This window comes from Zea mays, chromosome 6 (assembly GCF_902167145.1).
Source record: "Zea mays cultivar B73 chromosome 6, Zm-B73-REFERENCE-NAM-5.0, whole genome shotgun sequence".
Lineage (NCBI taxonomy): Eukaryota > Viridiplantae > Streptophyta > Magnoliopsida > Poales > Poaceae > Zea > Zea mays.
This window is the reverse complement of record NC_050101.1, coordinates 104,296,672-104,309,394: the sequence shown is the minus strand read 5'-3', so window position 1 is coordinate 104,309,394 and position 12,723 is coordinate 104,296,672. Positions and strand designations below refer to the sequence as shown.

Here is a 12,723-nt window from a genome sequence, read left to right as displayed (position 1 = left end):
GGGCGGGGCCGCGCGCCGCGAGCGGGGAGGGCAGGGGCGCGCGAGCAGGGGGAGAGAGAGGGCGCGCGCGGGGGAGAGAAGAGGAGGGAGAGGGAGAGAGAGGAGAAGGGGAGGGGAGCTCACCTCGGGGTCCAAAATCCGGTGATCGCCGTCTCCAAATCCTAGGGCACCACGGGGAGAGAGAGGTGGAAGAGGGAGAGGAGAGGTTGTTGCGCGGGAGATCCAAATGAGAGAGGGAGGAGAGGGGGGCGCATGCGGGGGGGGGGGTTGGGCGCCAGGGGCACGCAGGGCCGGGCCGGACCGGGCCGGGCAGGGCTGGGCTGGGCCAGGCCACTTCGCGGATCGAAAACCCACGACGTGCGCGGACCACTAAACGGAATTAAATCGCAAATCGAAATCCGGAACGGAACGAGACGAACACTCAACATCAGACCAAGAAACGTGCTTCGGCATGATGCAACACCCATGACACTTAGGTTTTGGTTTATACATGACACGAACACCTGTCACTATACTGGTTTGAAATTGGGAAGAATGAGCAAAACGGGGAAAGAGAAAAGAGAGTAACGCCCGAATTTGGTGAGAGAAAAGAAGAAAAAATTCTACCCCCAAATTCAGGGCGTTACAGGTGCTCAACCAGCCCCGCCGTTCCGTCGTGCGCCGTGGACAGGATCGTTCACCTTGCGATTGTCGGTATGAACCCTTCTCCGAAGTTTGCCGACGTGCCAATTCCATTTTGTAGGTGTCAGCACTAGAGTTAGGGCATTGTAGTGACGGAATTGCGCGGCGCCGGTGCCTGCGCCGCCGCTGGGTGCGCGCGCCACCGCGCGGGTGCTCGGCGTGTTGGGGAAGGAGCGCTTGCCGTTGAAATCGCATCTAACGACGCCGATTAGATTTAGGATACCGTTTCGGGGCTTGGAATCCCGACCGTTGAGATGTAATCCAAGGGCCAGTAGCGGATCGTGGATCATAAAACCGTAGCCGTCGATCTCAGATCCTGCGATCCTGGTTGCGTACCGGTTTGTTTTGGTTCGGATCTGATCTGGGCGCTCTGTGGTAGATCAGACGGCTGTAAAAACGAGAGACCCCTTCGGCCAGCACAATTGCTAAAGAGCCCCTGGAATATCTGTGAATCAACCCGCGGTCCACTGGACTGTTCCCTGTGCCTTAGAAATCTTACCCCGAGACCCCTGCACTTTTCAGTAAATGAGGCCCAGTCCAGAACCCATTTAATTTGAATAAAGGAATTAGAAAATGGATTTTTAATATGAAAATAACTACTAGAAATTGATAAATTTATAGAAAATTCATACTTGCTCCAAATTAATCCATTCCACTTTCTAAAATTTTGTAATTTTATTCTCTAACACTTAGAGTCTCTGTTTTGTCATGACAACAGTAATAAAATTAATTTCCCACTTAATCCTATTTTAAGCACATAAAACCTTTGAAAATTCATAACTTAAAATCTATAACCTCAAAATTAATGATTCTTGTTCCTAAGATTTTATTTTAATGTGTAGAATATTACTATGTATTTTGTTTATATGTTTGGTGTGATGTTAATTTTCCCTATATCCTGTGCTTATTTGTATTGTGGCGAGTAGAAGAGCCCGTGACTGAGGATCCTGGTGAGCAGCAGATAGAAGTAGCTGAGCAGGAGCTCATTGAAGGCAAGTTGTGCCCTTTACCACTTTTACCCAATAACGTTCTTTAATATCATTTATTCATGCATAGGTTAATTTTGATGGGACCCGATAGGTCACCCTAGATTGTTTATCTCATTACCTTGTTTACCCCTGAATCACTTGGGTAGTTTGCTATTGCTTTACATGGTTTTGGAATAATCATTTATTATATCTATGTTCCAATTCTTTTGTTATTATATTTATGTTCATATCAAGATCATTAATGTTAATTGGAACATAGAGCTTAACTTGAGTAACACGTGCCACCACAAGGGTTTAATAGAACGCCCTTGGCTGACTAATTAGGAAAGCTAGTGGAAGACTACCTTACCCGAAAGGGGAAAGAGCAGTAAGGGAGTTGCATGCAAGGAGGTTCTCGGGTTGATTTAGCTGTGATGGCGGTCAGACGGGGGATTCTTGTAAGTGCTCTTCCCATAAACTATAGCGGGTTTTCGGAAGCTAGTGGAACTTTGTAAAGGCCTCGTAGTGTTGTCCTGCCTCGCCTCCTAGGTACAGGTGTATGGGAGTCGTGACCCCTTGGCAGATGGGTAACATGACTTGTGGGTAAAGGGTACAACCTCTGCAGAGGGTAAAACTGGTATACTAGCCGAGCTCACGGTCATGAGCAGCTCAGGACTCTCTGATGATTAATTTATGGAACTTAAATTCAATTTTGTCATTTGCATTGCATGGGATTATTATTAATTTTGTTCTATTACTTTATTTAAGGTTTGGTATTTACTTACACTTAGTAACTGCTAATAAAATTTTGACCAACTACTTAAAAGCAATGCTCATCTTTAACCCCTGTCATTGATTAGCCTTACACATCACATGAACTCCCACCTTTGTGAGTTCATGTCCACTGGTTCCCCACAACTTGTTGAGCTATGATCATGTGTGAGCTCACTCTTGCTGTCTCACACCCCCCACAGGAGAAGAGCATGTGGTTCAGGAGGAGCCACAAGGCGAGGAGTTTAATCTGATCTAGGTGTTGTTTCTCAGTTGACATTGACGCCAACGACGATTCTTAGTTCGTTTTATTTTTACCTTTTATTTTGTAATAAGACTTCCTCTATGTAATAATACTCTGATTACTGTGACATTTATCTCTATACACTATGTTATTATATATGTTGTCTTCTTTGGTGCATATATGAGATGCATCTGGCTTTGTTCCTTAAAACCGGGTGTGACAATTTTAAAATAATAATTTAATAATTTTATCGTGGAATCAATAATCATCGTGTTGTATCATGCCTATATGACTTACTAGGTGAGTGCCCGTGCGTTGCAACGGAAACACATAATACCACGATACTGCTACGAGAAAAGGTTTCTTAATACATTTGTGATCCTATTCATACATAAATTTTGTTATTTTAATCTAGTTGTTTCACCACTATATTGCAACCATCAGTACCATACATACTTTTATATATGATATTTAGGTACACATGTGTTACTACGATTTTTAAATGAATTACCTTGTAATTGATTCAAAAGATCCATAGCAAAAGTACGCAAGCTTACCAAAGTTTAAGGTAACTTACTCGACAACCAACCTTCATCATGTGCTTTAAAAGTTAAGGAATTAATACATAAGAAAAACATCATGTGCATTACAAGTTAAGGAATTAATACATAAGAAAAATATCATGTGCATTACAAGTTAAGGAATTAATATATAAGGAAAACAAAATAGGAACAAGAATAAAGCATGTCTGGTTGCATATCTAGATTTGTCAAGCGCATAAGAAAAACATAATCAACCAAAAGTGAAATACTAACATCCAACATCTTCACCATCCTCATCCTACCATTTGTCTAGTCAACCTTCAAGAACACAGGTCCTTTTTCAGGAGCCTTGGTCACCAACTGCTCTCATCTTTCTTGTTCTGGTAGCATATGGTTCTTGGGACAACAATTGCTTTGTACTCCTGCAAATAGGAAGGCCAATACAATCAAAATCTGAAACGCTTCATTCAACATGTATTAAATAGACAACATCAAACAACTCGAGATCAAACTCGCAGGGCGAGTCATCTGAGCCCTTAGCTGACAAGTTGAAATGGCCTTTAGGCTTTAAGTTCTGCTTCACACCCTTGGCGTCAGGCAGCTCTATCGTCAAAAACACCCTGCCAGATCAAAATTATACAGACAAACCAAGTCGCATCAACCCAAATCTAGAAGTACCCAGGAAATTCGATGCTATTTTCTGTAGTCATTAGAGTAACACCAATATCATTAAGCATGCAAAAATCAAAATACAGAAAGTCATTAGCACAAGAAGTAACTTGATAATGTTACAGGTGTCCCAGATTAATGACTAAATAGAAATTATTAACAAGGGGGAAAAGATGTTCAAGAATATATCTGGAGATCAGAACAAGAACCAACAAAATACAATCCTATGTCCACACTAATTGTCTCATTTCATGAGAATTTTTTTTAAAAAAAAAATTGAATGTGGACAAAGCAAAGAAAAACCAAACATATACAATGCACATATTAATAGATCAGGCATGTGAGGTAGTTATGTTAAGAAGGAAGATAAAATGCTCACATTATGGTAGCCCCTTTAAACCATCTCTCATGAATTAAAATTAAGCAAAAGAATGAATCAAATAAGTAGCTGGATTACCTCACATACAATGTCCCAAGAAGCAGAGAAACCATCAGTTGAAAGGCGCCAGCTTCCACGCTGTGACTCAACACCATTCTTTCCATCAGATGATCCAAGTTCAAGCAGTTCATCAAACTTGTCCTCATCAGACTCGTACCTATGGCGCTTTCTCCTATTCCTCTTTCTCCTTTTATGGCTGCTTCCAGTCAACATCAATATCAGGCATATGTGAAATTGAGAACCCATAATTCCGAACCAATGAGTAATCATCAGCCTTGTGAAATTCTATTTTGTTATGAGAGAAAAAAGATTCACAAGAATCTCCTGATTTGCATTCTTTCGACAATTCACAGAAAATTATCCAGGACTGAATGCCTACCCACTTAAGCACACCAGGTAATTCTGTCTCCACAAGTTCCTTCATGAGAGCAAAATGATCAGCATCAGTCAAATGGTTTACGTCCTTCAAAAGTTCTTCCATTTGCCCCCATTCTTCGTGTTGTTCTTCATCGTTCATGAGCCGCCAAAGTTGTCTACCCTTGGCAATGACACAGTTCAAAAAGACAAGATCATCAAGAGATATGTGATCATAATGTCCTGGTAAAAGAACTTCAAGCCAACAACACGGGAATGTCAATTCCTTGCACTGCATAGTAGGATTGATGAGCTTGCCTAAAGAATTTAAGAAACCAAGAAGCCTTTCCTCATCCAGATGGATAAGAAGATGCTGGCAAAGAGAAGAGAACTGCCCGTCCATCAAAAAATCTTCAACCACATGCCATGCATCTTTGGAATTCTCCTCATACATTAAGTATAAAAATTGATCTACAAAATATTCTTCATCGATTTGCAGTATTTCACCATCTTTGATAGAATTAGCAAGCTCATCAGAAGACCAGAAATCTGGGACATACTCTAAGAAATTCTCCACTGTCTCGAGAACATCAAGATCACGAAAATAGTGAAGCTTGGTAGCAACTACAGCCGGAGATTGCCCATGCTTGCCTTTCCACTCAAGTTCTTCCCAGCACCTGTCACGATTTACAAATGCAAACTGCGAAAGTGCCTTAGCTCCCTTTCTATGTGTGGATTCCCGAGTAACAGCAAAGTGGCCAAACCACTGCATTATCCTGTTTGGATTTCCTGCAGATAGTCATAGGGGCATGTAAATTGTAAGCGATGAAAGCCACCCCAAATAGCATCTCAACCATTCCTGTTACATGGCAACAATTCAACAGGAAATATAAAATATCACACCTAATTATTTGACTAAGGGACTACTAAAGCAGTTAGGACAAAGGGGCAATGAAACGTGCTCAGGACAAAAGGCCTTACAGTTGTATTAGATTGCTTAATATTACTTTCAGATTAGTAATATATATAATATTTGGTCTAATTTTTAATATTTATATATATAGTTAAGGCGTCGCTTCGCCTTACGCCTTTTCGCTTAAAAGGTAAAAAGGGGGTGCTCGACTTAACTCGCTTTAATAACTATGAATGTGACATTCCAAAACTTTCCAAAGTTTATATATAAGCCTATCTCAAATTCATGGGGTGAGAGATAGAGATTGATTATATAGATTTACATGCTACTTTTCTAATGTACAACTTATAACACACTCTTCTACTTGCTTCTCTATTGCATAAATGTAGCGTATAACTATCTCTCTCATATAATTTAGGATAATATACAAATATATTACATAGACAAATATATTAACTTAATTATTTTTGTCTAAATTATAATTATTAGAATGAAATTCAATTCCCACGAAACAAACAGGGCCTTATTAGAATGGAATTCAATTCCAAGGATCCAAACGGGACATTACTGATTTTGCTGGAGACTTAAGTAAGCAGGCATAACATAGGCTGATAGGCATCTGTAAATAATGACCAGAAGTTTCATGCCAAGCTCCAGCACTACACGAGTACACACCTACACCATACTCACAGATGTAGGCCATACCTAGATACACTTAAAAATAGGCCAAGAGACAGATATGATGTAGTTGTCACTGAAACACCATTTCAGTTTCCTTCTTGTACACAGCAGTGTGTTACTCATTTCCATAATACTATGTTAGCAAATTACCATGACATAGTCACTGAGATAGGCTATATGTGGTATGCCATTTACAACATAATAGTCCTTACAGACAGCACAAGTTCAAATTGAGACTATTGAGTTAGGAGCCTATTTTATACAGGTTTTTTTGCAAACATGTTTCAAATAAGCAATTATTTGGGCGTATAAGTAAAGCAAAACAAGATGTATTTAAGTAACAGATAAAAATACAATCAGTTTTTAGCTCTTAGGAAAATTACCTCGGAAGAAATCCTCTCGTATATGGCCTTTTCTTGCTAGAATAGACCCAACCATTCTGGGTTTCTTATCGAAAATCATACGCAGCAAGCGAGCAGCGACATCACGCCTGGAATTCTTCCTCTCTAAGAGATCAAGAAACAGGTCCCTCTGGCCACAGTCACTGAGCGAATGGACCAACGAGACAGTGGCACAGAGCCACAGCCGAGCTTCATACCTGCCTGCTGATTTTGTCAATGACTTGATTATGGACTCAACATTGTGACAAAGAGATCTCCTCCCTTCCACGGCAACTGTATTAACACTGTCGCATTCTACCGGCACTTGCAAAAAGAGTTGAACCATCTTTGGAGTGAAATTTCTCACCAGAAATCTGGAGCGAAAACAAGCAAAGAATCACAACATGCCGAGCGATGGCGTCATGTGGCGGGTTGCACCCGTCGTGGTGACGGAGGGCAGCACGGGCGCCTCGCCCCAGCCGACGGCGCCGCTGCAGAGCTCGACGCGCACGGCGACGTTGGAGAGCGCGGCGAGGCGCGAGGCCGTGATGGTGAAGGGTGCGGTGAGTGGGACGCGGAGCGGGCGCGCGCCGGCCGCCGACACGTCCACGGAGAAGGTCTCCTTGAGCGCACGTTGAAGCCGAACGAGCCCATGGGGGAGGGCAGGGACGGGACGACGAGATGGCGTGGAGGCGGGTGGTGGCGGGCTGTTGGCGGTGGATCGGCCTCGTTGAGTGTGAAGTTGCCTAAAAGGTTCCCTGAATTATATACGTCTAAAAATTAAGTTGATCTTTCCATGTCCTGTCAAATACCTGACGAACTTGTGAAGAATGCAAGTGCGATCCAACTGATGAAAGATTCCCCCCCCCACTCCGCTAATGATGAGAAAAGGGCCCAGATGTTCGCCATCAGCACCAACTCTACTCCGCTTATCTTAGCAACTACCATGCATGATTTGCTTCGACCTCATCATTGGTGCAGTGCAGACCAATTGACAGTTCATGGATTGGAGAAGGATGCCTCTAGTCCTAGCTTTAGGTGGCATCCGAAACTAACACTGAAAGACCCTATATTACTACAAGCTATTCTTTGAATACATTCAACAGAACCTACTAATGAAAAATGCAAAGCTGATGGTGTCAGCTAACCAAATAAATGTATAATTTATTTTTAGATAGAAAATATATGCATATAATTAAATGGTTACGCAGCTTACCAAACAATTGCACAACGATGGAATAAAAATGTAAGAGCGCAGTTCAGTGTCATGCACCAAACCTGTTTTCTTGGCATTCATGCCATCCATTTCTGTCAGTAGCTGATTAAGCACTCTATCAGCCGCACCTCCAACATCACCCACACTGCTTCCTCTCTGCAACATGTGTTAATATCTGTAAGACAAAAAACATGACACCACAAATAAATAAAGAGCCAAGGTGAGACGTGTATAGACCTGGGAAGCAATTGAGTCAAGCTCATCAAAGAAGAGGACACAAGGAGCAGATTGACGAGAAGAGGGGTGAAGCCATGACAGCAAATTACCTATCGAGGAAGAGGGCCACCTTGAGGGCATAGCAGAGGCTGGACTCCTAGTGCAAAACTAAGCTTTAAGACACATTAACAATACCATAATGAAAGGTTCTTATGAACATAAAATGCAAGATCCTACAGGGACAGACAGAAATAACGAACCTCTGTCTTATACAATGACTCAAAACTCTCAGACAGTGCAACAACCATTATCAGCACTTCAGGTCGATCAGCAAATGCAGTTTGCAGATTACAAATTACCTGCAGGTAAACACAAAGGCAACATAATCTCAATGAGGCCCACGCAGGAGCCGCAGTGCTTGCCGGGGCAGTCTTCGTGGCGGCTGTCTCGGCAAGGGCACAAACGTGGAGAATACAACACAAAGTAAGTACTCTACCCACATCGACATGAACTTGGCCCAGGCTGTCGAGCGTGACTCCAGCGAGTTCGTGCAGGGAACCACGAGGCGCTCCTTGCCGACACAGCTGACCTTGCTTGTCGCCTCTACCCGCCCTGCCATCCCTAGAACGGCGGTGGCGGCGACACCCACATGCCCTTCCTGTCCGCGCACAGATCCAAAGACTGGGTGTGGGGGGAAGAAGTAGCGGTGGTCGAAGACCTGCGCTGAGGCGTGTGGGCGAGGATGGCACGGAGGGGGACACCGAGGCAGGGGCGAGGGCGAGGGCAGGCTGGGCGCCATCAATGGTAGTCAACACCGAGCTTGGAATCGCGGTCGGGAATGGGTGCGGTGCACGCGGGGAGAGGATGGGGGCACGTTACTGCTGCAATCGCGGTCGGGGGAAGGCGGGGGCACGCAGGGGCGTTCGTGTGGACGGGGCGGGGCGTGGGGCATGGGCCGTTCCCTCGCATCGCGCCGTAGGGATCTGAGGCGGAGGCGAATGCGGATCTGGCGCCGATGACAGGGGCTACGGAGGCGGGGCATGGGCGCGCACGCAATGATGGCCTGCGGGGATGGCGAGCGGCGCGCCGACGGCGAGATTGGCGGGGGATGGGGGCGAGGACGGAGCATGTGGGGCACGGACGAGAGGGCGCAGACGGCGAGATTGGCGGGGGATGGGGGGCGAGGGCGGATCGGCGGTGATGGCGGGGAGCAGAAGGGAGGAGGGTCCGCGGCGCGATATGGCAGAACCGTGCGCCATGCGGTGTTGGACGCCTACACTACTCACTTAATTAGTAGTAGAGATATTTGGAATCAAAAGATTACAATGTTATATATGCCTTATCGTGCAAAAAGTCATTTGTGTATTTACCATATTTGGGTATATATCCATTTATTTTTATAAATATATATGGAAACCTAAGTATAGTTTTGTTTCATTGTTGGACTTAAGCGAAAAATTACCTCTAAAAATTATCTATAAATACGAGAGGAAGAGGGCGTATTGATGGGAGCACTACGATCCGTTATACCTAGAGGTTCGAGAGACATCTCTCTGATGTCGCGGGGAAGAAATTCGTCCGATCTAGATCTAATCTAAACTTACATCGATTTAGATCTAATCTTCAGGTACGAATTCGCTATACCATACATCTTCTTCATTCATTAAACGCGTTTTCTCCATATTTGAGATCCACTTTATTTGCCCCTAATGGTTATATGTTTGGCCATCGACAATTTGCATGGTTGTGATATATTTGTTTTTTTACTTATCAGTACACGATCGTTGTATTGGTGACGAAACTCACAATAAGCATCCTAGGCTATCCTAGGCTAGTAGGCTCGTAGCCCATTGCTCGCTTCTATGTGAGTGAATGGTTCGTCGATTCAGTGTTTAAGTTTTGCGTGTTTGTGGTCTCCTTTTGCTTTTTTGTTTTATAGTTTATTCTAGAATCTTTATCTGATAAATTTATTTTGAAATTCTTATGTGATAACTTATCACTATGGCACCGTGCGGTTGTTACAGATTGGTGGATCGGAACGATTCCTAACTGGATTGTTTCTCTAATTTATATAAACTTTGATTAGCTGGAACGATTCCAAATATAATCCAGCACAAACGAACAATGCCTTACTGATCAGATCAGTTGATCCTTATTTGATATTGTCATTATCTGAGTCTTTATTAGTTACCAATTTTTATGGAATCGAACATCATATTCTTCTATAAATACCTACCCTATAGATGCTACCATATAATACACCAACAACCAACACATCTAACCTCGTCTCCTCCTGACATGCACCAGCGTCTAGAACTCTTTCCTCAGTGAACCTACGACGGGTGAGAGTGAATAAAATTTTTGGGAAGCGCTCTACATAACTGCTCGATCACTTACTCATCACTTCAACCTCATCGGCGGCTCGTCTGCCTCCTCTATTGTGTGGGCGTCTTGCATTGTCATCTTCTTTACCTATTATCATAAAGAAGGAACAAGCGTACAATCATCTCTCTCGTCATATCTTTTATATTGTTTTGTCTAATTCGTTTAGACATTTGGACATGGTTTTGCTAGATCAAATTTTAATCTTAATTAACATGATGTTCTTATTTAGATCTAGTGCTATATTTTTGGATTAAATCAAGATTAAATATTCTATTTTTCCAATGTTTTCTTCTAGAACTAGCATACCGGTATTAAAAAATTGTATCGTTTGGGACTCCTTGGATCACACTTTCGGGTTTCTTTGGTTTTCCTCCGATCGTTTGAGACTCCTTCGATTGCACTTTTATGTCTAACCTTAGAGCATCTCCAATAGTTATGTAAAAAAACTCCCCTAATATGAATTTAAGAAGGTTTCGGATAAAACTTTTCTCCAACAGTTATGCAAAGCAGGTCCTTAAATTTACAAACTCTCTATAAAACCCAATTTCATCCCTACATTTACAAACCTCGTTGGACTCCCTAAATCAATGTTGGTTCTAAATCCGTCGCGAAAACTATATTTCAGCCACCGTTTTGTGTCGTCTCACCGTCCCATTGACCACAAATCTATCTCCAATGCCATGTGTTGTCTTCATGCCGTCGCCGCGACCTTCTGGTTTTCTATCGACAACTTCGATCTTTCGAGACATTATGGAAGGGTGTTGATATGATATCTCAATTAAAAATAGAAAGCATGCTCATTTTTTTTGTTGACATGGATAATTTTAAAGATTAGCAACCAATAAATAGAGAACTATTGGAGCACACACATTTTTCTACTCTTTAAAGTGATTTAGCAATTTGTTAAATCTATAATTTAGGATGCTAAATTTACATAACTATTGGAGATGCTCTTAGTCGCTCGTATCGAAGAACTAAGGTTAGACAGAAAAGTTAGATGCGTTGATCTAACAAGAATAGAGATGTCAATGGGGAATTCTCTATCGGGTTATAGCATCCCAGACCTATCCCTGTTATGATTGATCTATCCCCATGCCCATCCCCATACCCATCATGGGTGCAAAACTCATCTCATACCCATCCCTATTCGGGTTTCGGGTCCCCAATGGGTCCACATCCCCCAATTAAGGGATAACTAGGTACTAACAGCTAGCACAAACTATCCAGATTTCATACATCGCCACATCGGCAAGCACTCATACATGAACCATGATCCATTCATCCATCCATCAGAAAAGAAATCAGTACTTCAGGACCAATAGAAGAAATGGAGAAATGGTGTGTGCACACCTTCCTTGATCACCATCAGAGTTCATTGATGCCTGAGAATCCATGGTCGTCACCGTCGTCCTAGGCTTCCAGCAGTCAGCGGTGCTCCTCGTCGCCGGTGAAGTCGCCAGTGTGCAGTGCCGGTGCATCTGTCCAGGCATGCGACGGCTGGCCGACTAGGCAGGGCGTAGTGTATGGCTGGTTATTTTATGGTTTTGTTTTTTTGCTAGTCTGCTAGTTGCCTTACCGTGTTGCTTTATTAGGCTAAAACCTGGGGTCTGGTGCGCTGTCGTGCTGGACTTGGTGGTCGGCTTGGCTTCAAATTATTCATACAATCAGGACAAGTGTACACGTATGAAATACCCGTGGGTAATCGGGTTCGGATTATTACTTTCTAAACCCATACCCATTTGCCCAATAAATGAAGATTTTATCCCATATCCATATCTATAGAAATATTTTTTGTCCCATATCAATACCCTAATAATAGAATTTCCCACGGGTTAGTGGGTATCGAGTCCCTGTTGACATCTCTAAACAGGAAACGTAGGTCACTGCCCTCCTCGTATGCCTCACTGCCACTCGAGGAAGGGGCGAAGTTAGAGAGTAGTGTGGAGGATGGTCGGCGATGCGGACTGTGGTCTGTGGGAAGAAAGAAGACGTTGGCGGACGAGTGCGGGGAGCACGAGTCCACCGGCGGCACGGAAGGCGAGCATAAGGAGGACGAGCCCACCGGTAATGCGAAGGATGAAGGAGAGCCGCCAGCGGCGGTAAGGACGAGAGCGGGAGGAGTCGCGATGGATGTGACTCAGTGACTCTGTGAGGACGAGTTCAGGGAGGAGTCAGCGGTGGCAGTGAGAACAAAGTAACAAACATGTGGAGGTGGAGCCCGATGGCAGCGTGGAGGCCAAACACCGGGAAGAGGTGCCCCATCC

General features: G+C 43.6%; 1 pseudogene; it reads right to left on the bottom strand.

Moving 5' to 3' along the window:
• Window positions 1–3,559: 3,559 nt before the first annotated feature.
• On the bottom strand, window positions 3,560–6,988 carry LOC103631250 (uncharacterized; annotated as a pseudogene).
• Window positions 6,989–12,723: the final 5,735 nt, after the last annotated feature.